Source organism: Phyllobates terribilis, unplaced genomic scaffold, assembly GCF_046119375.1.
Source record: "Phyllobates terribilis strain yellow unplaced genomic scaffold, ASM4611937v1 Scaffold_108__1_contigs__length_5656254, whole genome shotgun sequence".
Taxonomy (NCBI): Eukaryota; Metazoa; Chordata; class Amphibia; order Anura; family Dendrobatidae; genus Phyllobates; species Phyllobates terribilis.
In genome coordinates this window covers 2,518,688-2,543,192 of record NW_027362868.1, presented here as the reverse complement: position 1 = coordinate 2,543,192, position 24,505 = coordinate 2,518,688, and the positions used below count along the sequence as shown (strand labels likewise).

At 43.7% G+C, this 24,505-nt stretch overlaps 14 non-coding genes and 1 pseudogene across 14 annotated transcripts; all 15 read right to left on the bottom strand.

The window, feature by feature from the left end:
* Positions 1-446: 446 nt before the first annotated feature.
* On the bottom strand, positions 447-637 carry LOC141199690 (U2 spliceosomal RNA). The gene has a single exon (XR_012271435.1). It is a non-coding gene; the product is annotated as a U2 spliceosomal RNA (small nuclear RNA).
* A 1,118-nt stretch (positions 638-1,755) lies between these two features.
* On the bottom strand, positions 1,756-1,946 carry LOC141200456 (U2 spliceosomal RNA). Its single transcript, XR_012272176.1, has one exon. It is a non-coding gene; the product is annotated as a U2 spliceosomal RNA (small nuclear RNA).
* Positions 1,947-3,067: 1,121 nt separating this feature from the next.
* LOC141199689 (U2 spliceosomal RNA) lies at positions 3,068-3,258 on the bottom strand. Its single transcript, XR_012271434.1, has one exon. It is a non-coding gene; the product is annotated as a U2 spliceosomal RNA (small nuclear RNA).
* A 1,120-nt stretch (positions 3,259-4,378) lies between these two features.
* On the bottom strand, positions 4,379-4,548 carry LOC141200850 (U2 spliceosomal RNA; annotated as a pseudogene).
* Positions 4,549-11,018: 6,470 nt separating this feature from the next.
* LOC141199688 (U2 spliceosomal RNA) lies at positions 11,019-11,209 on the bottom strand. Its single transcript, XR_012271433.1, has one exon. It is a non-coding gene; the product is annotated as a U2 spliceosomal RNA (small nuclear RNA).
* Positions 11,210-12,327: 1,118 nt separating this feature from the next.
* On the bottom strand, positions 12,328-12,518 carry LOC141199687 (U2 spliceosomal RNA). Its single transcript, XR_012271432.1, has one exon. It is a non-coding gene; the product is annotated as a U2 spliceosomal RNA (small nuclear RNA).
* Positions 12,519-13,638: 1,120 nt separating this feature from the next.
* LOC141199686 (U2 spliceosomal RNA) lies at positions 13,639-13,829 on the bottom strand. The gene has a single exon (XR_012271431.1). It is a non-coding gene; the product is annotated as a U2 spliceosomal RNA (small nuclear RNA).
* A 1,121-nt stretch (positions 13,830-14,950) lies between these two features.
* Positions 14,951-15,141, bottom strand: LOC141199685 (U2 spliceosomal RNA). The gene has a single exon (XR_012271430.1). It is a non-coding gene; the product is annotated as a U2 spliceosomal RNA (small nuclear RNA).
* A 1,120-nt stretch (positions 15,142-16,261) lies between these two features.
* LOC141199684 (U2 spliceosomal RNA) lies at positions 16,262-16,452 on the bottom strand. Its single transcript, XR_012271429.1, has one exon. It is a non-coding gene; the product is annotated as a U2 spliceosomal RNA (small nuclear RNA).
* Positions 16,453-17,575: 1,123 nt separating this feature from the next.
* LOC141199683 (U2 spliceosomal RNA) lies at positions 17,576-17,766 on the bottom strand. The gene has a single exon (XR_012271428.1). It is a non-coding gene; the product is annotated as a U2 spliceosomal RNA (small nuclear RNA).
* Positions 17,767-18,888: 1,122 nt separating this feature from the next.
* Positions 18,889-19,079, bottom strand: LOC141200283 (U2 spliceosomal RNA). Its single transcript, XR_012272008.1, has one exon. It is a non-coding gene; the product is annotated as a U2 spliceosomal RNA (small nuclear RNA).
* A 1,120-nt stretch (positions 19,080-20,199) lies between these two features.
* On the bottom strand, positions 20,200-20,390 carry LOC141199682 (U2 spliceosomal RNA). The gene has a single exon (XR_012271427.1). It is a non-coding gene; the product is annotated as a U2 spliceosomal RNA (small nuclear RNA).
* A 1,123-nt stretch (positions 20,391-21,513) lies between these two features.
* On the bottom strand, positions 21,514-21,704 carry LOC141199681 (U2 spliceosomal RNA). The gene has a single exon (XR_012271426.1). It is a non-coding gene; the product is annotated as a U2 spliceosomal RNA (small nuclear RNA).
* A 1,122-nt stretch (positions 21,705-22,826) lies between these two features.
* Positions 22,827-23,017, bottom strand: LOC141200281 (U2 spliceosomal RNA). The gene has a single exon (XR_012272006.1). It is a non-coding gene; the product is annotated as a U2 spliceosomal RNA (small nuclear RNA).
* A 1,122-nt stretch (positions 23,018-24,139) lies between these two features.
* On the bottom strand, positions 24,140-24,330 carry LOC141199678 (U2 spliceosomal RNA). Its single transcript, XR_012271424.1, has one exon. It is a non-coding gene; the product is annotated as a U2 spliceosomal RNA (small nuclear RNA).
* Between the last annotated feature and the right edge of the window lie 175 nt (positions 24,331-24,505).

The window sequence follows — 24,505 nt, the reverse complement described above, 5'->3', positions numbered from 1 at the left end:
CAGAGTAACCAGCTCACATACCTGTTAGCTCAGGTGAGTTTAAAAGGCTGCTGTTGATAACAAGGGCATTTGCTAAATAGATGGTGTGTGTGCAACAATATACTGAAAGGTCAATTATATTGTGCAGCTTATCTCACCACCTGTAGTTATTTAGGTGAAAGCTCCAAAATGCTTGCCTAATATGTCTGTTTATCCAAAAGGAAGTATAGAGGGAGAGCTAGATAGATAGCATTGCATTACATTACATTACATGGCAATGCAATGCACAGTTGCTGAAGTTGAACCAAAATGAGCTTGTCATCTGGCTTCTGCAACTTTTAACATGAAAAATCCAATGAGGAGAAGAAAAGCAAAGCCAAAGAGTCCATCCCAAAATCCGACAAACAAGCAAAATGAACAAAAAGCATTGAATTCAATTCTTTCTGATTTTAGAAACTGCATTAAAGAAGGGGTGCACCGGTCCTGGAGATACTGCAATACCAGGTCAATGCGTGGAGTGGACAGAGCAAGCTCTTTTTCCATCTCCCTGTTCTAAAAATCCATTTAATATATGGTCCCCAGATAGGGGACGTATCAGATATTAAACTGATAAGAACAGATACTACACTTGATCTTAGCCAAAAGGCCGAGAAGCGATAACCAGAATTGGTTTCCGACTACGGTGCCACCCAAGGATTCTGAAAAGTCCATTTGTGGAGATGGCCACCTGGACTCCCGTTAAGAAGACATGCTGTCAACCTCTAGATCCCTCACATGCCTGCACTTTTCGGCTTGCTGCTGCTGCAATCCACGCGTTTTAGATCTGCATAACTCCACCTCTTTTAGCACAGTACCCTCAACCCCCGGCTGTTCCCACCCGCCTCAACACCGTTGGAAGGGAGGAGAACCAATTAAGGCGGGGGGGGGGGTGGAACGAGCAGCTGTCTACCCTTAGCAGGAGGGTTGCTGATTAATTACCTCTCCTGCTGCTGCTGCTGGCTGTCCAGCAGCAGACTGAAGGTGGCTGCTGCTGTGCGCAGGTATATAAAGGCTCAGAGCCTATTATGACACGCGCAGCCAGCGTTCCATTGCCACATTCCGTCTACTGCAGGCGGGATACCTGGATGGCTGAATGTCACTGAGAAGCTCACAGAGACCGCCATAAGCAACAGTTTAAAAGAATGCCACAGACTAATCAACCAAACTTTTTGGGTTGGTTTCTCTTTTATAGTCTGCAGGCATTAAATGAAAGAAGTCAGTGTTCCAGCAGAGGGAGACAACGTTTCAGAAAAGGCATTGTAGCAAACCAAAAAAGAAATTTTAAGCGCAGCAGAGTAACCAGCTCACATACCTGTTAGCTCAGGTGAGTTTAAAAGGCTGCTGTTGATAACAAGGGCATTTGCTAAATAGATGGTGTGTGTGCAACAATATACTGAAAGGTCAATTATATTGTGCAGCTTATCTAACCACCTGTAGTTATTTAGGTGAAAGCTCCAAAATGCTTGCCTAATATGTCTGTTTATCCAAAAGGAAGTATAGAGGGAGAGCTAGATAGATAGCATTGCATTACATTACATTACATGGCAATGCAATGCACAGTTGCTGAAGTTGAACCAAAATGAGCTTGTCATCTGGCTTCTGCAACTTTTAACATGAAAAATCCAATGAGGAGAAGAAAAGCAAAGCCAAAGAGTCCATCCCAAAATCCGACAAACAAGCAAAATGAACAAAAAGCATTGAATTCAATTCTTTCTGATTTTAGAAACTGCATTAAAGAAGGGGTGCACCGGTCCTGGAGATACTGCAATACCAGGTCAATGCGTGGAGTGGACAGAGCAAGCTCTTTTTCCATCTCCCTGTTCTAAAAATCCATTTAATATATGGTCCCCAGATAGGGGACGTATCAGATATTAAACTGATAAGAACAGATACTACACTTGATCCTAGCCAAAAGGCCGAGAAGCGATAACCAGAATTGGTTTCCGACTACGGTGCCACCCAAGGATTCTGAAAAGTCCATTTGTGGAGATGGCCACCTGGACTCCCGTTAAGAAGACATGCTGTCAACCCCTAGATCCCTCACATGCCTGCACTTTTCGGCTTGCTGCTGCTGCAATCCACGCGTTTTAGATCTGCATAACTCCACCTCTTTTAGCACAGTACCCTCAACCCCCGGCTGTTCCCACCCGCCTCAACACCGTTGGAAGGGAGGAGAACCAATTAAGGCGGGGGGGGGGGTGGAACGAGCAGCTGTCTACCCTTAGCAGGAGGGTTGCTGATTAATTACCTCTCCTGCTGCTGCTGCTGCTGGCTGTCCAGCAGCAGACTGAAGGTGGCTGCTGCTGTGCGCAGGTATATAAAGGCTCAGAGCCTATTATGACACGCGCAGCCAGCGTTCCATTGCCACATTCCGTCTACTGCAGGCGGGATACCTGGATGGCTGAATGTCACTGAGAAGCTCACAGAGACCGCCATAAGCAACAGTTTAAAAGAATGCCACAGACTAATCAACCAAACTTTTTGGGTTGGTTTCTCTTTTATAGTCTGCAGGCATTAAATGAAAGAAGTCAGTGTTCCAGCAGAGGGAGACAACGTTTCAGAAAAGGCATTGTAGCAAACCAAAAAAGAAATTTTAAGCGCAGCAGAGTAACCAGCTCACATACCTGTTAGCTCAGGTGAGTTTAAAAGGCTGCTGTTGATAACAAGGGCATTTGCTAAATAGATGGTGTGTGTGCAACAATATACTGAAAGGTCAATTATATTGTGCAGCTTATCTCACCACCTGTAGTTATTTAGGTGAAAGCTCCAAAATGCTTGCCTAATATGTCTGTTTATCCAAAAGGAAGTATAGAGGGAGAGCTAGATAGATAGCATTGCATTACATTACATTACATGGCAATGCAATGCACAGTTGCTGAAGTTGAACCAAAATGAGCTTGTCATCTGGCTTCTGCAACTTTTAACATGAAAAATCCAATGAGGAGAAGAAAAGCAAAGCCAAAGAGTCCATCCCAAAATCCGACAAACAAGCAAAATGAACAAAAAGCATTGAATTCAATTCTTTCTGATTTTAGAAACTGCATTAAAGAAGGGGTGCACCGGTCCTGGAGATACTGCAATACCAGGTCAATGCGTGGAGTGGACAGAGCAAGCTCTTTTTCCATCTCCCTGTTCTAAAAATCCATTTAATATATGGTCCCCAGATAGGGGACGTATCAGATATTAAACTGATAAGAACAGATACTACACTTGATCTTAGCCAAAAGGCCGAGAAGCGATAACCAGAATTGGTTTCCGACTACGGTGCCACCCAAGGATTCTGAAAAGTCCATTTGTGGAGATGGCCACCTGGACTCCCGTTAAGAAGACATGCTGTCAACCTCTAGATCCCTCACATGCCTGCACTTTTCGGCTTGCTGCTGCTGCAATCCACGCGTTTTAGATCTGCATAACTCCACCTCTTTTAGCACAGTACCCTCAACCCCCGGCTGTTCCCACCCGCCTCAACACCGTTGGAAGGGAGGAGAACCAATTAAGGCGGGGGGGGGGTGGAACGAGCAGCTGTCTACCCTTAGCAGGAGGGTTGCTGATTAATTACCTCTCCTGCTGCTGCTGCTGCTGGCTGTCCAGCAGCAGACTGAAGGTGGCTGCTGCTGTGCGCAGGTATATAAAGGCTCAGAGCCTATTATGACACGCGCAGCCAGCGTTCCATTGCCACATTCCGTCTACTGCAGGCGGGATACCTGGATGGCTGAATGTCACTGAGAAGCTCACAGAGACCGCCATAAGCAACAGTTTAAAAGAATGCCACAGACTAATCAACCAAACTTTTTGGGTTGGTTTCTCTTTTATAGTCTGCAGGCATTAAATGAAAGAAGTCAGTGTTCCAGCAGAGGGAGACAACGTTTCAGAAAAGGCATTGTAGCAAACCAAAAAAGAAATTTTAAGCGCAGCAGAGTAACCAGCTCACATACCTGTTAGCTCAGGTGAGTTTAAAAGGCTGCTGTTGATAACAAGGGCATTTGCTAAATAGATGGTGTGTGTGCAACAATATACTGAAAGGTCAATTATATTGTGCAGCTTATCTCACCACCTGTAGTTATTTAGGTGAAAGCTCCAAAATGCTTGCCTAATATGTCTGTTTATCCAAAAGGAAGTATAGAGGGAGAGCTAGATAGATAGCATTGCATTACATTACATTACATGGCAATGCAATGCACAGTTGCTGAAGTTGAACCAAAATGAGCTTGTCATCTGGCTTCTGCAACTTTTAACATGAAAAATCCAATGAGGAGAAGAAAAGCAAAGCCAAAGAGTCCATCCCAAAATCCGACAAACAAGCAAAATGAACAAAAAGCATTGAATTCAATTCTTTCTGATTTTAGAAACTGCATTAAAGAAGGGGTGCACCGGTCCTGGAGATACTGCAATACCAGGTCAATGCGTGGAGTGGACAGAGCAAGCTCTTTTTCCATCTCCCTGTTCTAAAAATCCATTTAATATATGGTCCCCAGATAGGGGACGTATCAGATATTAAACTGATAAGAACAGATTTTTTTGACTTGGAATGTACCCAAACATAGGCACACCCGTTTATTGGATAAAACTTAATTACAATACATTAGATATGAACATAAAATCATTACATTTTAAAATACATTCGTACATAAATTGATTTCAGTTCAATAAGGCAATAAAATTACATTAAAATACAGACAATGTGTTTAGATTGCTGTGTTCCATTCTTTTACCAGCCATTGTTTTGATAAAATTACATTTCTCTTTTTATCCAATAAATAATACATATACATTTCACTGAAAGCCAACTCTAAAACATCTTTCACAGATAAAACATCGTGTTTAAAAAGAAGGATGTTCCTGGCCTTCCATAGAGCTTCTTTGATGGTACTGATTGTCTTCCATGCGATGATCCTCTTGCTGGCGTTGGGGCACTCCACACGACCAAATAAGACATTTTCAAAAGTAAGATCCTTAATGTTTGTCATTTTTTGAAGCAAAGGAAATATTGTAGTCCATGTTTGTCGTGCAAAGTGACAAGTCCATAAAACATGTAAAACAGTCTCATCTCCGAGGCATCTTTGTCTTGGACATCTGGCAGTTCTCACGAGTCCTCTTCGGTGTTGGAATGCCCGACATGGAAGACAATCATGCACACAGCTCCAGGCCAGGTCCTTCTGGGAATTAAAAAGATAGGGTTCATTAATAACTTTCCATATGTCAGTACATTTATTATCATTAAAATTCCCAATCTGTACAATTGATTCCTTTTGTTTGAAACCATTTAAAATCATTTTGCTATCTCTTAAGTCTTCTGCACTTTTCCCTTTTAAGTCATACGTGTTTACAATAGTTCCTAAAATCTTATAGCTTTCTGGTGTATTAAGAGCATATGGGGAACTTAAAACTGTTTCAAACCATCCATGACGTTTCATAAAATAACCTGTGTTAAAACGGATAAAATATGACCAATAACTATTTTTCGACAGTGCATTAAAACATAAAACAAAAAATCTTATTAAAACAAAAGCTCTAAAATCGGGGAAATCTTTACCGCCTTTCTCTTTAGGCTTGACCACTAACTCTCTTTTCAATTTCTCCATCTTGGAGCTCCAGAAAAAAGTGAAACAAGCTTTGATTATTTTCGTAAAGGTATGTGTGGGGGGGGGGGACACCAAACTTAAGTACAATAACAAAGGCACAATTACCATTTTTATAACTAGTACCTTCCCTTCCATTGTTAATTTCCTCAACCTCCACATACATAGTTTTTGATTTACCTTTTGTGCCACAAGATCCCAGCTTTCTTTACCTTTGTTTGTTTCGTTAAAAATCACACCTAGAATCTTTACAGAGTCACATTCAGGAACCGGTACATCATTTAAAATCATATTCCCCACATTTAAAATACAGCTTTTATTAAAATTTACTTTAAAACCAGATCCACCACAGAAGTATTCCACTTGCCGTAGTGTTTTCCGGATAGACAGGGCATCTTTACATGTTATGGCTACATCATCCATATATCCAGTAACTTTTGCTTCTAGCCCTCCCCCACCTGGCAAATGGACGCCTCGGATTTGCTTGTCTCTCCTTAAGACACTGAGTAGGGGTTCAAGGGCACAAATAAATAACAAGGGGGACAGAGGGCAACCTTGTTTTACACCAGAATTTAAAAACACATCACTTGTCTTAAAACCATTTACTAAAACCTTACTAGTGCAACCATGATAAAATGCTTTGAGAGAGCATAAAAAACCTTCTGGTATACCCATTTTAGCTAAAACATTAAAAAGGAATTGGTGTGACACTCTATCAAATGCTTTTTCAAAGTCGAGAGACAGGACCGCCAGCTTATTTCCCCTCGACTTTGTGTCATCTATTACATCTTTGATTAGATTCAAATTTTCCCAAACACTCCTTCCTGGTATGCCACACACTTGGTTTGGGTGGATTATGTTACCTATTACCTTTTTAAGTCTATTTGCACAAATTTTTGCCATTATTTTGTAATCACAATTTAGAAGGGTGATAGGTCTCCAATTTCTTAGTTGCGTTTTGTCTTCCTTTTTGTATATAAGGGAGACCTCACCTTTCTTCCAGGAGTTCGGTAGGGTTTTTGTATTAAAAACCTCACTAAAAACATAAAATAAATCCTCCTGTAAAATATCATAAAAAACCTTATAAAATTCTATGGGTATACCATCAGGCCCCGGTACTTTACCAGACTTAAAGCTTCTTATGGTCTCAGATATCTCATCTTCAGTTAGACTCTGTAATAAAACATCTTGTGAGACAGGGTCTAAAACAGTTGTAATTTCATCCAAAGTACTTTTCATAAAATGGTCATCAACAGATTTTGTGTTAAAAAGCTCGGAATAAAATTCATGCACTTTAGCTAAAACACCCTCTATGTCTTGTTTACCTTCCATTGATTCAATAAAAACACGATTTTTCACCATACATTTAAAAAAATATCGTGAACAGGTTTCATTATTTTCAACATGTTGGACCTTTGCATGGAAAATTAACTCTTTACCTCTCTGTTCCAAGGTATGCTGAATTTCACTTTTTAAGTCACTAATTTGTTTATCTACTTCAATCTCATGGCTCTTCAATTTATATAAGGTCTCCAATCTAGTGTTGAGTTGCCAATAAAATTCTCTTTTCTCTCTAGCTTTCTGGACCCCAACCTTCATAAAAAAATCTCTTATGTTCTTTTTCATCTTTTCCCACCACCTACTTATAGGGATATGGGGGTCTCTTATTTTTTTAAAATGTAAATAAAATTCAGTAAAATCAGATAAAACTTGGGGGTCTTCTAAAAGGGAAATGTTTAACTTCCAGGTACCTTTTCCTTTTTTCTTAAAATCATTACATTTCACATAAAAGGATAAAAGTTTGTGATCAGAAAAAACATTAGATAAAAGCTCACATTTAAAAGGCAATACATTTTTAGAGCAGAAAATAAAATCAATCCTGGAGCTACAATTCACGTTGCTCCAGGTTACCCATTCCTCTGCAGGCAAGTCTTTATTACACTCCTTAAAAACATCTGTTAAATTAAAATCTTGTATGACATTTTTTAACATAAAAGACGTTTTATCATAATTCCTACTTGTGGAGCTTGAGAACCTTTTTTCTCCACCTAAAATGCAGTTAAAATCTCCTGATAAAATAAGAGGGACAAAATCATTAATAAATAAGGGTAACATATTCAACATATCAGCTCTTTCTTGCTTATCTGTGGCTCCATAAAAGTTTAAAAATTGCCATTTAAAACCATCAATAAAAGCTTTTACTAATAAAATTCTACCTGGTAAAACCTCTTGAACAGAGTCAATAAAAACATTCCCTTTAAAAAGAATGGCGACCCCTGCTGACCTGGACCCGTTTGATCCTGACCATACTGAGGGTCCATGTGCCCAATCAGTCTCATATTCTGTATAATTTAAACTGTGTGGGATGCAGCATTCCTGTAAAAAGAAAACTGTAGCTGTTAGAGAGGATAAAAAATCAAAGAGAGCAACTCTTCTGGTCTTAGTTTTCAACCCTCTAGCGTTAAGAGAAAAACCACTAATCCCTGCCATAAGAGAAAAAAAGGAAATTTAGCATTCTTTCAAACTCTTACCTCAGCTGGTTTATATTTCTATTCCAGGAGATGAGGGATCATTGATCGTCAACAGAGAGCCCGTCACGGAGGACTCCTCATCTGTTAGTGTCCCAGACCGTAGACCTCCCAGGATATACTCTTGTTCCATTCTGTCCAACTCTGCTTGGTCGTATTGCCTGCCTCTTTGCTCACGAACCCCCATTTGGACCCCTATCGAGGCACCATCTGGGGGAATCGTATCGAGCACATGCGTCTCAGACGTTGACCACTTATTTTCAGGAGTTTCCAGGATCACTGAGTCAGCCATCTCCATCTCCCCCTCCATTTCTGAAGGGGGTGGGACATTGGCAACCTCCTCACCCTGTAAAGGCACCGTTTGAGGTTTCCCACTTCCATCCGGGGGTTCCGGTGGGGGTACTTCCTTAGGTGCCCTATCCACTCCGTGCAACCTGCGTTTTTTTGGCCCAGACTGTTCGCGCCCTTGAGTATTCCCAGGAGGATTCGAAGGTGAGGATTGGCCTGTAGCACCCACCCTCGGTCCCTCCGCAGGGGTTTCTGTTTGTGGGTTACCACGCCGTTCCCTCTTTTGCTTCGAGTTTCCAACAGTACACCATGGCTCACCATCCTCGGTCGGTATTTCCATACTCTCCCCCTCATTCTCCTCCGCGGGCTTGTCCGAACCAGCCGAGGGTTGGTCAGGGGGTGAGGGCTTTTCTGGTTCAGGGGGTGAAGGTCTCTCTGTTTGCCCAGCTTGAGCTCTCTTTGAGGTATTCCTAAAAGGACAATGAGAAAAAGCATGACCTCTGGAAACACAGTTGCTACAAAAAATTCCAGTTGTACAATTTTCAGTTTTATGGTCTTTGCTCCCACAGGCTACACAAGTAATGTCACAGTTAGAATGGCTGTATTTTTTGCATTTCCTACAGAATGCTGGCATCCCATTAAAAAAGAGGTCACCATTCGTGTTTCCAATTCTAAAACGTGCTGGGGGAAGTCTTATACCCCCCGGACTTGAAGGGTCCTTAATACATGTCACCGTAAATTTCCACTTACACGCCCAAACTCCGCACTCATTCATAACTTTTCCATGGCTTACCACTTTGCTGAAATAATTGGATAAAAATGAAATAACATCGCTTTCTTTTGTATAAGGAGAGTAAATTTTAACAATTACAGTTTTTATCACATCTAATTCATGTTCGACAATTTTAACACCTTTAAAGATTGGCTTTCTCTGGTAAATTATATCAGGATCATTCATTTTACGGCAAAAATCTTGGTGGATACCTTTTTCAGTGAATGTGACATCGTATACACCACGCTTCGGGTAGTCTTGGATTGCCAGGATCTCGGATTTCTGGATTGAAAAAAATTTCACAAGAAGATCATCCACAATAAAACGTAAACCTCTGTTATCTTTACCTCCCTCATGGAAGTAAAACCGCACCGTATGCCGTAACCGGGCATAGGTCGGAATTTCACCTGGATCTGAATCCATGGTGAAACAAGGATTTCCGCAACAGGAAAACGGGGATTTCCGCAACCAATAATGGGGGATTTCCGCAACTAAGGAGTCGCTGAACAATCCTAGGACTGTACAGCTGGGATCGCAACCCGTTGCCCAGGGACTAAGCCCACCTCCTTATAGCAGCAAGGGCCTAAGCCCCACTACAAGAGTGGGACCCGAACCCAAGGCCAAGAGGCGGGGTACCCCAGGCACCTTCCAACTACAACCAATGCCAGTAAAACCAACACTAGATCGCAGCCAAAAGGCCGAGAAGCGATAACCAGAATTGGTTTCCGACTACGGTGCCACCCAAGGATTCTGAAAAGTCCATTTGTGGAGATGGCCACCTGGACTCCCGTTAAGAAGACATGCTGTCAACCTCTAGATCCCTCACATGCCTGCACTTTTCGGCTTGCTGCTGCTGCAATACACGCGTTTTAGATCTGCATAACTCCACCTCTTTTAGCACAGTACCCTCAACCCCCGGCTGTTCCCACCCGCCTCAACACCGTTGGAAGGGAGGAGAACCAATTAAGGCGGGGGGGGGGTGGAACGAGCAGCTGTCTACCCTTAGCAGGAGGGTTGCTGATTAATTACCTCTCCTGCTGCTGCTGCTGCTGCTGGCTGTCCAGCAGCAGACTGAAGGTGGCTGCTGCTGTGCGCAGGTATATAAAGGCTCAGAGCCTATTATGACACGCGCAGCCAGCGTTCCATTGCCACATTCCGTCTACTGCAGGCGGGATACCTGGATGGCTGAATGTCACTGAGAAGCTCACAGAGACCGCCATAAGCAACAGTTTAAAAGAATGCCACAGACTAATCAACCAAACTTTTTGGGTTGGTTTCTCTTTTATAGTCTGCAGGCATTAAATGAAAGAAGTCAGTGTTCCAGCAGAGGGAGACAACGTTTCAGAAAAGGCATTGTAGCAAACCAAAAAAGAAATTTTAAGCGCAGCAGAGTAACCAGCTCACATACCTGTTAGCTCAGGTGAGTTTAAAAGGCTGCTGTTGATAACAAGGGCATTTGCTAAATAGATGGTGTGTGTGCAACAATATACTGAAAGGTCAATTATATTGTGCAGCTTATCTCACCACCTGTAGTTATTTAGGTGAAAGCTCCAAAATGCTTGCCTAATATGTCTGTTTATCCAAAAGGAAGTATAGAGGGAGAGCTAGATAGATAGCATTGCATTACATTACATTACATGGCAATGCAATGCACAGTTGCTGAAGTTGAACCAAAATGAGCTTGTCATCTGGCTTCTGCAACTTTTAACATGAAAAATCCAATGAGGAGAAGAAAAGCAAAGCCAAAGAGTCCATCCCAAAATCCGACAAACAAGCAAAATGAACAAAAAGCATTGAATTCAATTCTTTCTGATTTTAGAAACTGCATTAAAGAAGGGGTGCACCGGTCCTGGAGATACTGCAATACCAGGTCAATGCGTGGAGTGGACAGAGCAAGCTCTTTTTCCATCTCCCTGTTCTAAAAATCCATTTAATATATGGTCCCCAGATAGGGGACGTATCAGATATTAAACTGATAAGAACAGATACTACACTTGATCTTAGCCAAAAGGCCGAGAAGCGATAACCAGAATTGGTTTCCGACTACGGTGCCACCCAAGGATTCTGAAAAGTCCATTTGTGGAGATGGCCACCTGGACTCCCGTTAAGAAGACATGCTGTCAACCTCTAGATCCCTCACATGCCTGCACTTTTCGGCTTGCTGCTGCTGCAATCCACGCGTTTTAGATCTGCATAACTCCACCTCTTTTAGCACAGTACCCTCAACCCCCGGCTGTTCCCACCCGCCTCAACACCGTTGGAAGGGAGGAGAACCAATTAAGGCGGGGGGGGGGGTGGAACGAGCAGCTGTCTACCCTTAGCAGGAGGGTTGCTGATTAATTACCTCTCCTGCTGCTGCTGCTGGCTGTCCAGCAGCAGACTGAAGGTGGCTGCTGCTGTGCGCAGGTATATAAAGGCTCAGAGCCTATTATGACACGCGCAGCCAGCGTTCCATTGCCACATTCCGTCTACTGCAGGCGGGATACCTGGATGGCTGAATGTCACTGAGAAGCTCACAGAGACCGCCATAAGCAACAGTTTAAAAGAATGCCACAGACTAATCAACCAAACTTTTTGGGTTGGTTTCTCTTTTATAGTCTGCAGGCATTAAATGAAAGAAGTCAGTGTTCCAGCAGAGGGAGACAACGTTTCAGAAAAGGCATTGTAGCAAACCAAAAAAGAAATTTTAAGCGCAGCAGAGTAACCAGCTCACATACCTGTTAGCTCAGGTGAGTTTAAAAGGCTGCTGTTGATAACAAGGGCATTTGCTAAATAGATGGTGTGTGTGCAACAATATACTGAAAGGTCAATTATATTGTGCAGCTTATCTCACCACCTGTAGTTATTTAGGTGAAAGCTCCAAAATGCTTGCCTAATATGTCTGTTTATCCAAAAGGAAGTATAGAGGGAGAGCTAGATAGATAGCATTGTATTACATTACATTACATGGCAATGCAATGCACAGTTGCTGAAGTTGAACCAAAATGAGCTTGTCATCTGGCTTCTGCAACTTTTAACATGAAAAATCCAATGAGGAGAAGAAAAGCAAAGCCAAAGAGTCCATCCCAAAATCCGACAAACAAGCAAAATGAACAAAAAGCATTGAATTCAATTCTTTCTGATTTTAGAAACTGCATTAAAGAAGGGGTGCACCGGTCCTGGAGATACTGCAATACCAGGTCAATGCGTGGAGTGGACAGAGCAAGCTCTTTTTCCATCTCCCTGTTCTAAAAATCCATTTAATATATGGTCCCCAGATAGGGGACGTATCAGATATTAAACTGATAAGAACAGATACTACACTTGATCTTAGCCAAAAGGCCGAGAAGCGATAACCAGAATTGGTTTCCGACTACGGTGCCACCCAAGGATTCTGAAAAGTCCATTTGTGGAGATGGCCACCTGGACTCCCGTTAAGAAGACATGCTGTCAACCTCTAGATCCCTCACATGCCTGCACTTTTCGGCTTGCTGCTGCTGCAATCCACGCGTTTTAGATCTGCATAACTCCACCTCTTTTAGCACAGTACCCTCAACCCCCGGCTGTTCCCACCCGCCTCAACACCGTTGGAAGGGAGGAGAACCAATTAAGGCGGGGGGGGGGTGGAACGAGCAGCTGTCTACCCTTAGCAGGAGGGTTGCTGATTAATTACCTCTCCTGCTGCTGCTGCTGCTGGCTGTCCAGCAGCAGACTGAAGGTGGCTGCTGCTGTGCGCAGGTATATAAAGGCTCAGAGCCTATTATGACACGCGCAGCCAGCGTTCCATTGCCACATTCCGTCTACTGCAGGCGGGATACCTGGATGGCTGAATGTCACTGAGAAGCTCACAGAGACCGCCATAAGCAACAGTTTAAAAGAATGCCACAGACTAATCAACCAAACTTTTTGGGTTGGTTTCTCTTTTATAGTCTGCAGGCATTAAATGAAAGAAGTCAGTGTTCCAGCAGAGGGAGACAACATTTCAGAAAAGGCATTGTAGCAAACCAAAAAAGAAATTTTAAGCGCAGCAGAGTAACCAGCTCACATACCTGTTAGCTCAAGTGAGTTTAAAAGGCTGCTGTTGATAACAAGGGCATTTGCTAAATAGATGGTGTGTGTGCAACAATATACTGAAAGGTCAATAATATTGTGCAGCTTATCTCACCACCTGTAGTTATTTAGGTGAAAGCTCCAAAATGCTTGCCTAATATGTCTGTTTATCCAAAAGGAAGTATAGAGGGAGAGCTAGATAGATAGCATTGCATTACATTACATTACATGGCAATGCAATGCACAGTTGCTGAAGTTGAACCAAAATGAGCTTGTCATCTGGCTTCTGCAACTTTTAACATGAAAAATCCAATGAGGAGAAGAAAAGCAAAGCCAAAGAGTCCATCCCAAAATCCGACAAACAAGCAAAATGAACAAAAAGCATTGAATTCAATTCTTTCTGATTTTAGAAACTGCATTAAAGAAGGGGTGCACCGGTCCTGGAGATACTGCAATACCAGGTCAATGCGTGGAGTGGACAGAGCAAGCTCTTTTTCCATCTCCCTGTTCTAAAAATCCATTTAATATATGGTCCCCAGATAGGGGACGTATCAGATATTAAACTGATAAGAACAGATACTACACTTGATCTTAGCCAAAAGGCCGAGAAGCGATAACCAGAATTGGTTTCCGACTACGGTGCCAACCAAGGATTCTGAAAAGTCCATTTGTGGAGATGGCCACCTGGACTCCCGTTAAGAAGACATGCTGTCAACCTCTAGATCCCTCACATGCCTGCACTTTTCGGCTTGCTGCTGCTGCAATCCACGCGTTTTAGATCTGCATAACTCCACCTCTTTTAGCACAGTACCCTCAACCCCCGGCTGTTCCCACCCGCCTCAACACTGTTGGAAGGGAGGAGAACCAATTAAGGCTGGGGGGGGGGTGGAACGAGCAGCTGTCTACCCTTAGCAGGAGGGTTGCTGATTAATTACCTCTCCTGCTGCTGCTGCTGCTGGCTGTCCAGCAGCAGACTGAAGGTGGCTGCTGCTGTGCGCAGGTATATAAAGGCTCAGAGCCTATTATGACACGCGCAGCCAGCGTTCCATTGCCACATTCCGTCTACTGCAGGCGGGATACCTGGATGGCTGAATGTCACTGAGAAGCTCACAGAGACCGCCATAAGCAACAGTTTAAAAGAATGCCACAGACTAATCAACCAAACTTTTTGGGTTGGTTTCTCTTTTATAGTCTGCAGGCATTAAATGAAAGAAGTCAGTGTTCCAGCAGAGGGAGACAACGTTTCAGAAAAGGCATTGTAGCAAACCAAAAAAGAAATTTTAAGCGCAGCAGAGTAACCAGCTCACATACCTGTTAGCTCAGGTGAGTTTAAAAGGCTGCTGTTGATAACAAGGGCATTTGCTAAATAGATGGTGTGTGTGCAACAATATACTGAAAGGTCAATTATATTGTGCAGCTTATCTCACCACCTGTAGTTATTTAGGTGAAAGCTCCAAAATGCTTGCCTAATATGTCTGTTTATCCAAAAGGAAGTATAGAGGGAGAGCTAGATAGATAGCATTGCATTACATTACATTACATGGCAATGCAATGCACAGTTGCTGAAGTTGAACCAAAATGAGCTTGTCATCTGGCTTCTGCAACTTTTAACATGAAAAATCCAATGAGGAGAAGAAAAGCAAAGCCAAAGAGTCCATCCCAAAATCCGACAAACAAGCAAAATGAACAAAAAGCATTGAATTCAATTCTTTCTGATTTTAGAAACTGCATTAAAGAAGGGGTGCACCGGTCCTGGAGATACTGCAATACCAGGTCAATGCGTGGAGTGGACAGAGCAAGCTCTTTTTCCATCTCCCTGTTCTAAAAATCCATTTAATATATGGTCCCCAGATAGGGGACGTATCAGATATTAAACTGATAAGAACAGATACTACACTTGATCTTAGCCAAAAGGCCGAGAAGCGATAACCAGAATTGGTTTCCGACTACGGTGCCACCCAAGGATTCTGAAAAGTCCATTTGTGGAGATGGCCACCTGGACTCCCGTTAAGAAGACATGCTGTCAACCTCTAGATCCCTCACATGCCTGCACTTTTCGGCTTGCTGCTGCTGCAATCCACGCGTTTTAGATCTGCATAACTCCACCTCTTTTAGCACAGTACCCTCAACCCCCAGCTGTTCCCACCCGCCTCAACACCGTTGGAAGGGAGGAGAACCAATTAAGGCGGGGGGGGGGGTGGAACGAGCAGCTGTCTACCCTTAGCAGGAGGGTTGCTGATTAATTACCTCTCCTGCTGCTGCTGCTGCTGGCTGTCCAGCAGCAGACTGAAGGTGGCTGCTGCTGTGCGCAGGTATATAAAGGCTCAGAGCCTATTATGACACGCGCAGCCAGCGTTCCATTGCCACATTCCGTCTACTGCAGGCGGGATACCTGGATGGCTGAATGTCACTGAGAAGCTCACAGAGACCGCCATAAGCAACAGTTTAAAAGAATGCCACAGACTAATCAACCAAACTTTTTGGGTTGGTTTCTCTTTTATAGTCGCAGGCATTAAATGAAAGAAGTCAGTGTTCTAGCAGAGGGAGACAACGTTTCAGAAAAGGCATTGTAGCAAACCAAAAAAGAAATTTTAAGCGCAGCAGAGTAACCAGCTCACATACCTGTTAGCTCAGGTGAGTTTAAAAGGCTGCTGTTGATAACAAGGGCATTTGCTAAATAGATGGTGTGTGTGCAACAATATACTGAAAGGTCAATTATATTGTGCAGCTTATCTCACCACCTGTAGTTATTTAGGTGAAAGCTCCAAAATGCTTGCCTAATATGTCTGTTTATCCAAAAGGAAGTATAGAGGGAGAGCTAGATAGATAGCATTGCATTACATTACATTACATGGCAATGCAATGCACAGTTGCTGAAGTTGAACCAAAATGAGCTTGTCATCTGGCTTCTGCAACTTTTAACATGAAAAATCCAATGAGGAGAAGAAAAGCAAAGCCAAAGAGTCCATCCCAAAATCCGACAAACAAGCAAAATGAACAAAAAGCATTGAATTCAATTCTTTCTGATTTTAGAAACTGCATTAAAGAAGGGGTGCACCGGTCCTGGAGATACTGCAATACCAGGTCAATGCGTGGAGTGGACAGAGCAAGCTCTTTTTCCATCTCCCTGTTCTAAAAATCCATTTAATATATGGTCCCCAGATAGGGGACGTATCAGATATTAAACTGATAAGAACAGATACTACACTTGATCTTAGCCAAAAGGCCGAGAAGCGATAACCAGAATTGGTTTCCGACTACGGTGCCACCCAAGGATTCTGAAAAGTCCATTTGTGGAGATGGCCACCTGGACTCCCGTTAAGAAGACATGCTGTCAACCTCTAGATCCCTCACATGCCTGCACTTTTCGGCTTGCTGCTGCTGCAATCCACGAGTTTTAGATCTGCATAACTCCACCTCTTTTAGCACAGTACCCTCAACCCCCGGCTGTTCCCACCCGCCTCAACACCGTTGGAAGGGAGGAGAACCAATTAAGGCGGGGGGGGGGTGGAACGAGCAGCTGTCTACCCTTAGCAGGAGGGTTGCTGATTAATTACCTCTCCTGCTGCTGCTGCTGCTGCTGGCTGTCCAGCAGCAGACTGAAGGTGGCTGCTGCTGTGCGCAGGTATATAAAGGCTCAGAGCCTATTATGACACGCGCAGCCAGCGTTCCATTGCCACATTCCGTCTACTGCAGGCGGGATACCTGGATGGCTGAATGTCACTGAGAAGCTCACAGAGACCGCCATAAGCAACAGTTTAAAAGAATGCCACAGACTAATCAACCAAACTTTTTGGGTTGGTTTCTCTTTTATAGTCTGCAGGCATTAAATGAAAGAAGTCAGTGTTCCAGCAGAGGGAGACAACGTTTCAGAAAAGGCATTGTAGCAAACCAAAAAAGAAATTTTAAGCGCAGCAGAGTAACCAGCTCACATACCTGTTAGCTCAGGTGAGTTTAAAAGGCTGCTGTTGATAACAAGGGCATTTGCTAAATAGATGGTGTGTGTGCAACAATATACTGAAAGGTCAATTATATTGTGCAGCTTATCTCACCACCTGTAGTTATTTAGGTGAAAGCTCCAAAATGCTTGCCTAATATGTCTGTTTATCCAAAAGGAAGTATAGAGGGAGAGCTAGATAGATAGCATTGCATTACATTACATTACATGGCAATGCAATGCACAGTTGCTGAAGTTGAACCAAAATGAGCTTGTCATCTGGCTTCTGCAACTTTTAACATGAAAAATCCAATGAGGAGAAGAAAAGCAAAGCCAAAGAGTCCATCCCAAAATCCGACAAACAAGCAAAATGAACAAAAAGCATTGAATTCAATTCTTTCTGATTTTAGAAACTGCATTAAAGAAGGGGTGCACCGGTCCTGGAGATACTGCAATACCAGGTCAATGCGTGGAGTGGACAGAGCAAGCTCTTTTTCCATCTCCCTGTTCTAAAAATCCATTTAATATATGGTCCCCAGATAGGGGACGTATCAGATATTAAACTGATAAGAACAGATACTACACTTGATCTTAGCCAAAAGGCCGAGAAGCGATAACCAGAATTGGTTTCCGACTACGGTGCCACCCAAGGATTCTGAAAAGTCCATTTGTGGAGATGGCCACCTGGACTCCCGTTAAGAAGACATGCTGTCAACCTCTAGATCCCTCACATGCCTGCACTTTTCGGCTTGCTGCTGCTGCAATCCACGCGTTTTAGATCTGCATAACTCCACCTCTTTTAGCACAGTACCCTCAACCCCCGGCTGTTCCCACCCGCCTCAACACCGTTGGAAGGGAGGAGAACCAATTAAGGCGGGGGGGGGGGGTGGAACGAGCAGCTGTCTACCCTTAGCAGGAGGGTTGCTGATTAATTACCTCTCCTGCTGCTGCTGCTGCTGGCTGTCCAGCAGCAGACTGAAGGTGGCTGCTGCTGTGCGCAGGTATATAAAGGCTCAGAGCCTATTATGACACGCGCAGCCAGCGTTCCATTGCCACATTCCGTCTACTGCAGGCGGGATACCTGGATGGCTGAATGTCACTGAGAAGCTCACAGAGACCGCCATAAGCAACAGTTTAAAAGAATGCCACAGACTAATCAACCAAACTTTTTGGGTTGGTTTCTCTTTTATAGTCTGCAGGCATTAAATGAAAGAAGTCAGTGTTCCAGCAGAGGGAGACAACGTTTCAGAAAAGGCATTGTAGCAAACCAAAAAAGAAATTTTAAGCGCAGCAGAGTAACCAGCTCACATACCTGTTAGCTCAGGTGAGTTTAAAAGGCTGCTGTTGATAACAAGGGCATTTGCTAAATAGATGGTGTGTGTGCAACAATATACTGAAAGGTCAATTATATTGTGCAGCTTATCTCACCACCTGTAGTTATTTAGGTGAAAGCTCCAAAATGCTTGCCTAATATGTCTGTTTATCCAAAAGGAAGTATAGAGGGAGAGCTAGATAGATAGCATTGCATTACATTACATTACATGGCAATGCAATGCACAGTTGCTGAAGTTGAACCAAAATGAGCTTGTCATCTGGCTTCTGCAACTTTTAACATGAAAAATCCAATGAGGAGAAGAAAAGCAAAGCCAAAGAGTCCATCCCAAAATCCGACAAACAAGCAAAATGAACAAAAAGCATTGAATTCAATTCTTTCTGATTTTAGAAACTGCATTAAAGAAGGGGTGCACCGGTCCTGGAGATACTGCAATACCAGGTCAATGCATGGAGTGGACAGAGCAAGCTCTTTTTCCATCTCCCTGTTCTAAAAATCCATTTAATATATGGTCCCCAGATAGGGGACGTATCAGATATTAAACTGATAAGAACAGATACTACACTTGATCTTAGCCAAAAGGCCGAGAAGCGATAACCAGAATTGGTTTCCGACTACGGTGCCACCCAAGGATTCTGAAAAGTCCATTTGTGGAGATGGCCACCTGGACTCCCGTTAAGAAGACATGCTGTCAACCTCTAGATCCCTCACATGCCTGCACTTTTCGGCTTGCTGCTGCTGCAATCCACGCGTTTTAGATCTGCATAACTCCACCTCTTTTAGCACAGTACCCTCAACCCCCAGCTGTTCCCACCCGCCTCAACACCGTTGGAAGGGAGGAGAACCAATTAAGGCGGGGGGGGGGGTGGAACGAGCAGCTGTCTACCCTTAGCAGGAGGGTTGCTGATTAATTACCTCTCCTGCTGCTGCTGCTGCTGGCTGTCCAGCAGCAGACTGAAGGTGGCTGCTGCTGTGCGCAGGTATATAAAGGCTCAGAGCCTATTATGACACGCGCAGCCAGCGTTCCATTGCCACATTCCGTCTACTGCAGGCGGGATACCTGGATGGCTGAATGTCACTGAGAAGCTCACAGAGACCGCCATAAGCAACAGTTTAAAAGAATGCCACAGACTAATCAACCAAACTTTTTGGGTTGGTTTCTCTTTTATAGTCGCAGGCATTAAATGAAAGAAGTCAGTGTTCTAGCAGAGGGAGACAACGTTTCAGAAAAGGCATTGTAGCAAACCAAAAAAGAAATTTTAAGCGCAGCAGAGTAACCAGCTCACATACCTGTTAGCTCAGGTGAGTTTAAAAGGCTGCTGTTGATAACAAGGGCATTTGCTAAATAGATGGTGTGTGTGCAACAATATACTGAAAGGTCAATTATATTGTGCAGCTTATCTCACCACCTGTAGTTATTTAGGTGAAAGCTCCAAAATGCTTGCCTAATATGTCTGTTTATCCAAAAGGAAGTATAGAGGGAGAGCTAGATAGATAGCATTGCATTACATTACATTACATGGCAATGCAATGCACAGTTGCTGAAGTTGAACCAAAATGAGCTTGTCATCTGGCTTCTGCAACTTTTAACATGAAAAATCCAATGAGGAGAAGAAAAGCAAAGCCAAAGAGTCCATCCCAAAATCCGACAAACAAGCAAAATGAACAAAAAGCATTGAATTCAATTCTTTCTGATTTTAGAAACTGCATTAAAGAAGGGGTGCACCGGTCCTGGAGATACTGCAATACCAGGTCAATGCGTGGAGTGGACAGAGCAAGCTCTTTTTCCATCTCCCTGTTCTAAAAATCCATTTAATATATGGTCCCCAGATAGGGGACGTATCAGATATTAAACTGATAAGAACAGATACTACACTTGATCTTAGCCAAAAGGCCGAGAAGCGATAACCAGAATTGGTTTCCGACTACGGTGCCACCCAAGGATTCTGAAAAGTCCATTTGTGGAGATGGCCACCTGGACTCCCGTTAAGAAGACATGCTGTCAACCTCTAGATCCCTCACATGCCTGCACTTTTCGGCTTGCTGCTGCTGCAATCCACGAGTTTTAGATCTGCATAACTCCACCTCTTTTAGCACAGTACCCTCAACCCCCGGCTGTTCCCACCCGCCTCAACACCGTTGGAAGGGAGGAGAACCAATTAAGGCGGGGGGGGGGTGGAACGAGCAGCTGTCTACCCTTAGCAGGAGGGTTGCTGATTAATTACCTCTCCTGCTGCTGCTGCTGCTGCTGGCTGTCCAGCAGCAGACTGAAGGTGGCTGCTGCTGTGCGCAGGTATATAAAGGCTCAGAGCCTATTATGACACGCGCAGCCAGCGTTCCATTGCCACATTCCGTCTACTGCAGGCGGGATACCTGGATGGCTGAATGTCACTGAGAAGCTCACAGAGACCGCCATAAGCAACAGTTTAAAAGAATGCCACAGACTAATCAACCAAACTTTTTGGGTTGGTTTCTCTTTTATAGTCTGCAGGCATTAAATGAAAGAAGTCAGTGTTCCAGCAGAGGGAGACAACGTTTCAGAAAAGGCATTGTAGCAAACCAAAAAAGAAATTTTAAGCGCAGCAGAGTAACCAGCTCACATACCTGTTAGCTCAGGTGAGTTTAAAAGGCTGCTGTTGATAACAAGGGCATTTGCTAAATAGATGGTGTGTGTGCAACAATATACTGAAAGGTCAATTATATTGTGCAGCTTATCTCACCACCTGTAGTTATTTAGGTGAAAGCTCCAAAATGCTTGCCTAATATGTCTGTTTATCCAAAAGGAAGTATAGAGGGAGAGCTAGATAGATAGCATTGCATTACATTACATTACATGGCAATGCAATGCACAGTTGCTGAAGTTGAACCAAAATGAGCTTGTCATCTGGCTTCTGCAACTTTTAACATGAAAAATCCAATGAGGAGAAGAAAAGCAAAGCCAAAGAGTCCATCCCAAAATCCGACAAACAAGCAAAATGAACAAAAAGCATTGAATTCAATTCTTTCTGATTTTAGAAACTGCATTAAAGAAGGGGTGCACCGGTCCTGGAGATACTGCAATACCAGGTCAATGCGTGGAGTGGACAGAGCAAGCTCTTTTTCCATCTCCCTGTTCTAAAAATCCATTTAATATATGGTCCCCAGATAGGGGACGTATCAGATATTAAACTGATAAGAACAGATACTACACTTGATCTTAGCCAAAAGGCCGAGAAGCGATAACCAGAATTGGTTTCCGACTACGGTGCCACCCAAGGATTCTGAAAAGTCCATTTGTGGAGATGGCCACCTGGACTCCCGTTAAGAAGACATGCTGTCAACCTCTAGATCCCTCACATGCCTGCACTTTTCGGCTTGCTGCTGCTGCAATCCACGCGTTTTAGATCTGCATAACTCCACCTCTTTTAGCACAGTACCCTCAACCCCCGGCTGTTCCCACCCGCCTCAACACCGTTGGAAGGGAGGAGAACCAATTAAGGCGGGGGGGGGGGGTGGAACGAGCAGCTGTCTACCCTTAGCAGGAGGGTTGCTGATTAATTACCTCTCCTGCTGCTGCTGCTGCTGGCTGTCCAGCAGCAGACTGAAGGTGGCTGCTGCTGTGCGCAGGTATATAAAGGCTCAGAGCCTATTATGACACGCGCAGCCAGCGTTCCATTGCCACATTCCGTCTACTGCAGGCGGGATACCTGGATGGCTGAATGTCACTGAGAAGCTCACAGAGACCGCCATAAGCAACAGTTTAAAAGAATGCCACAGACTAATCAACCAAACTTTTTGGGTTGGTTTCTCTTTTATAGTCTGCAGGCATTAAATGAAAGAAGTCAGTGTTCCAGCAGAGGGAGACAACGTTTCAGAAAAGGCATTGTAGCAAACCAAAAAAGAAATTTTAAGCGCAGCAGAGTAACCAGCTCACATACCTGTTAGCTCAGGTGAGTTTAAAAGGCTGCTGTTGATAACAAGGGCATTTGCTAAATAGATGGTGTGTGTGCAACAATATACTGAAAGGTCAATTATATTGTGCAGCTTATCTCACCACCTGTAGTTATTTAGGTGAAAGCTCCAAAATGCTTGCCTAATATGTCTGTTTATCCAAAAGGAAGTATAGAGGGAGAGCTAGATAGATAGCATTGCATTACATTACATTACATGGCAATGCAATGCACAGTTGCTGAAGTTGAACCAAAATGAGCTTGTCATCTGGCTTCTGCAACTTTTAACATGAAAAATCCAATGAGGAGAAGAAAAGCAAAGCCAAAGAGTCCATCCCAAAATCCGACAAACAAGCAAAATGAACAAAAAGCATTGAATTCAATTCTTTCTGATTTTAGAAACTGCATTAAAGAAGGGGTGCACCGGTCCTGGAGATACTGCAATACCAGGTCAATGCATGGAGTGGACAGAGCAAGCTCTTTTTCCATCTCCCTGTTCTAAAAATCCATTTAATATATGGTCCCCAGATAGGGGACGTATCAGATATTAAACTGATAAGAACAGATACTACACTTGATCTTAGCCAAAAGGCCGAGAAGCGATAACCAGAATTGGTTTCCGACTACGGTGCCACCCAAGGATTCTGAAAAGTCCATTTGTGGAGATGGCCACCTGGACTCCCGTTAAGAAGACATGCTGTCAACCTCTAGATCCCTCACATGCCTGCACTTTTCGGCTTGCTGCTGCTGCAATCCACGCGTTTTAGATCTGCATAACTCCACCTCTTTTAGCACAGTACCCTCAACCCCCGGCTGTTCCCACCCGCCTCAACACCGTTGGAAGGGAGGAGAACCAATTAAGGCGGGGGGGGGGGGTGGAACGAGCAGCTGTCTACCCTTAGCAGGAGGGTTGCTGATTAATTACCTCTCCTGCTGCTGCTGCTGCTGGCTGTCCAGCAGCAGACTGAAGGTGGCTGCTGCTGTGCGCAGGTATATAAAGGCTCAGAGCCTATTATGACACGCGCAGCCAGCGTTCCATTGCCACATTCCGTCTACTGCAGGCGGGATACCTGGATGGCTGAATGTCACTGAGAAGCTCACAGAGACCGCCATAAGCAACAGTTTAAAAGAATGCCACAGACTAATCAACCAAACTTTTTGGGTTGGTTTCTCTTTTATAGTCTGCAGGCATTAAATGAAAGAAGTCAGTGTTCCAGCAGAGGGAGACAACGTTTCAGAAAAGGCATTGTAGCAAACCAAAAAAGAAATTTTAAGCGCAGCAGAGTAACCAGCTCACATACCTGTTAGCTCAGGTGAGTTTAAAAGGCTGCTGTTGATAACAAGGGCATTTGCTAAATAGATGGTGTGTGTGCAACAATATACTGAAAGGTCAATTATATTGTGCAGCTTATCTCACCACCTGTAGTTATTTAGGTGAAAGCTCCAAAATGCTTGCCTAATATGTCTGTTTATCCAAAAGGAAGTATAGAGGGAGAGCTAGATAGATAGCATTGCATTACATTACATTACATGGCAATGCAATGCACAGTTGCTGAAGTTGAACCAAAATGAGCTTGTCATCTGGCTTCTGCAACTTTTAACATGAAAAATCCAATGAGGAGAAGAAAAGCAAAGCCAAAGAGTCCATCCCAAAATCCGACAAACAAGCAAAATGAACAAAAAGCATTGAATTCAATTCTTTCTGATTTTAGAAACTGCATTAAAGAAGGGGTGCACCGGTCCTGGAGATACTGCAATACCAGGTCAATGCGTGGAGTGGACAGAGCAAGCTCTTTTTCCATCTCCCTGTTCTAAAAATCCATTTAATATATGGTCCCCAGATAGGGGACGTATCAGATATTAAACTGATAAGAACAGATACTACACTTGATCTTAGCCAAAAGGCCGAGAAGCGATAACCAGAATTGGTTTCCGACTACGGTGCCACCCAAGGATTCTGAAAAGTCCATTTGTGGAGATGGCCACCTGGACTCCCGTTAAGAAGACATGCTGTCAACCTCTAGATCCCTCACATGCCTGCACTTTTCGGCTTGCTGCTGCTGCAATCCACGCGTTTTAGATCTGCATAACT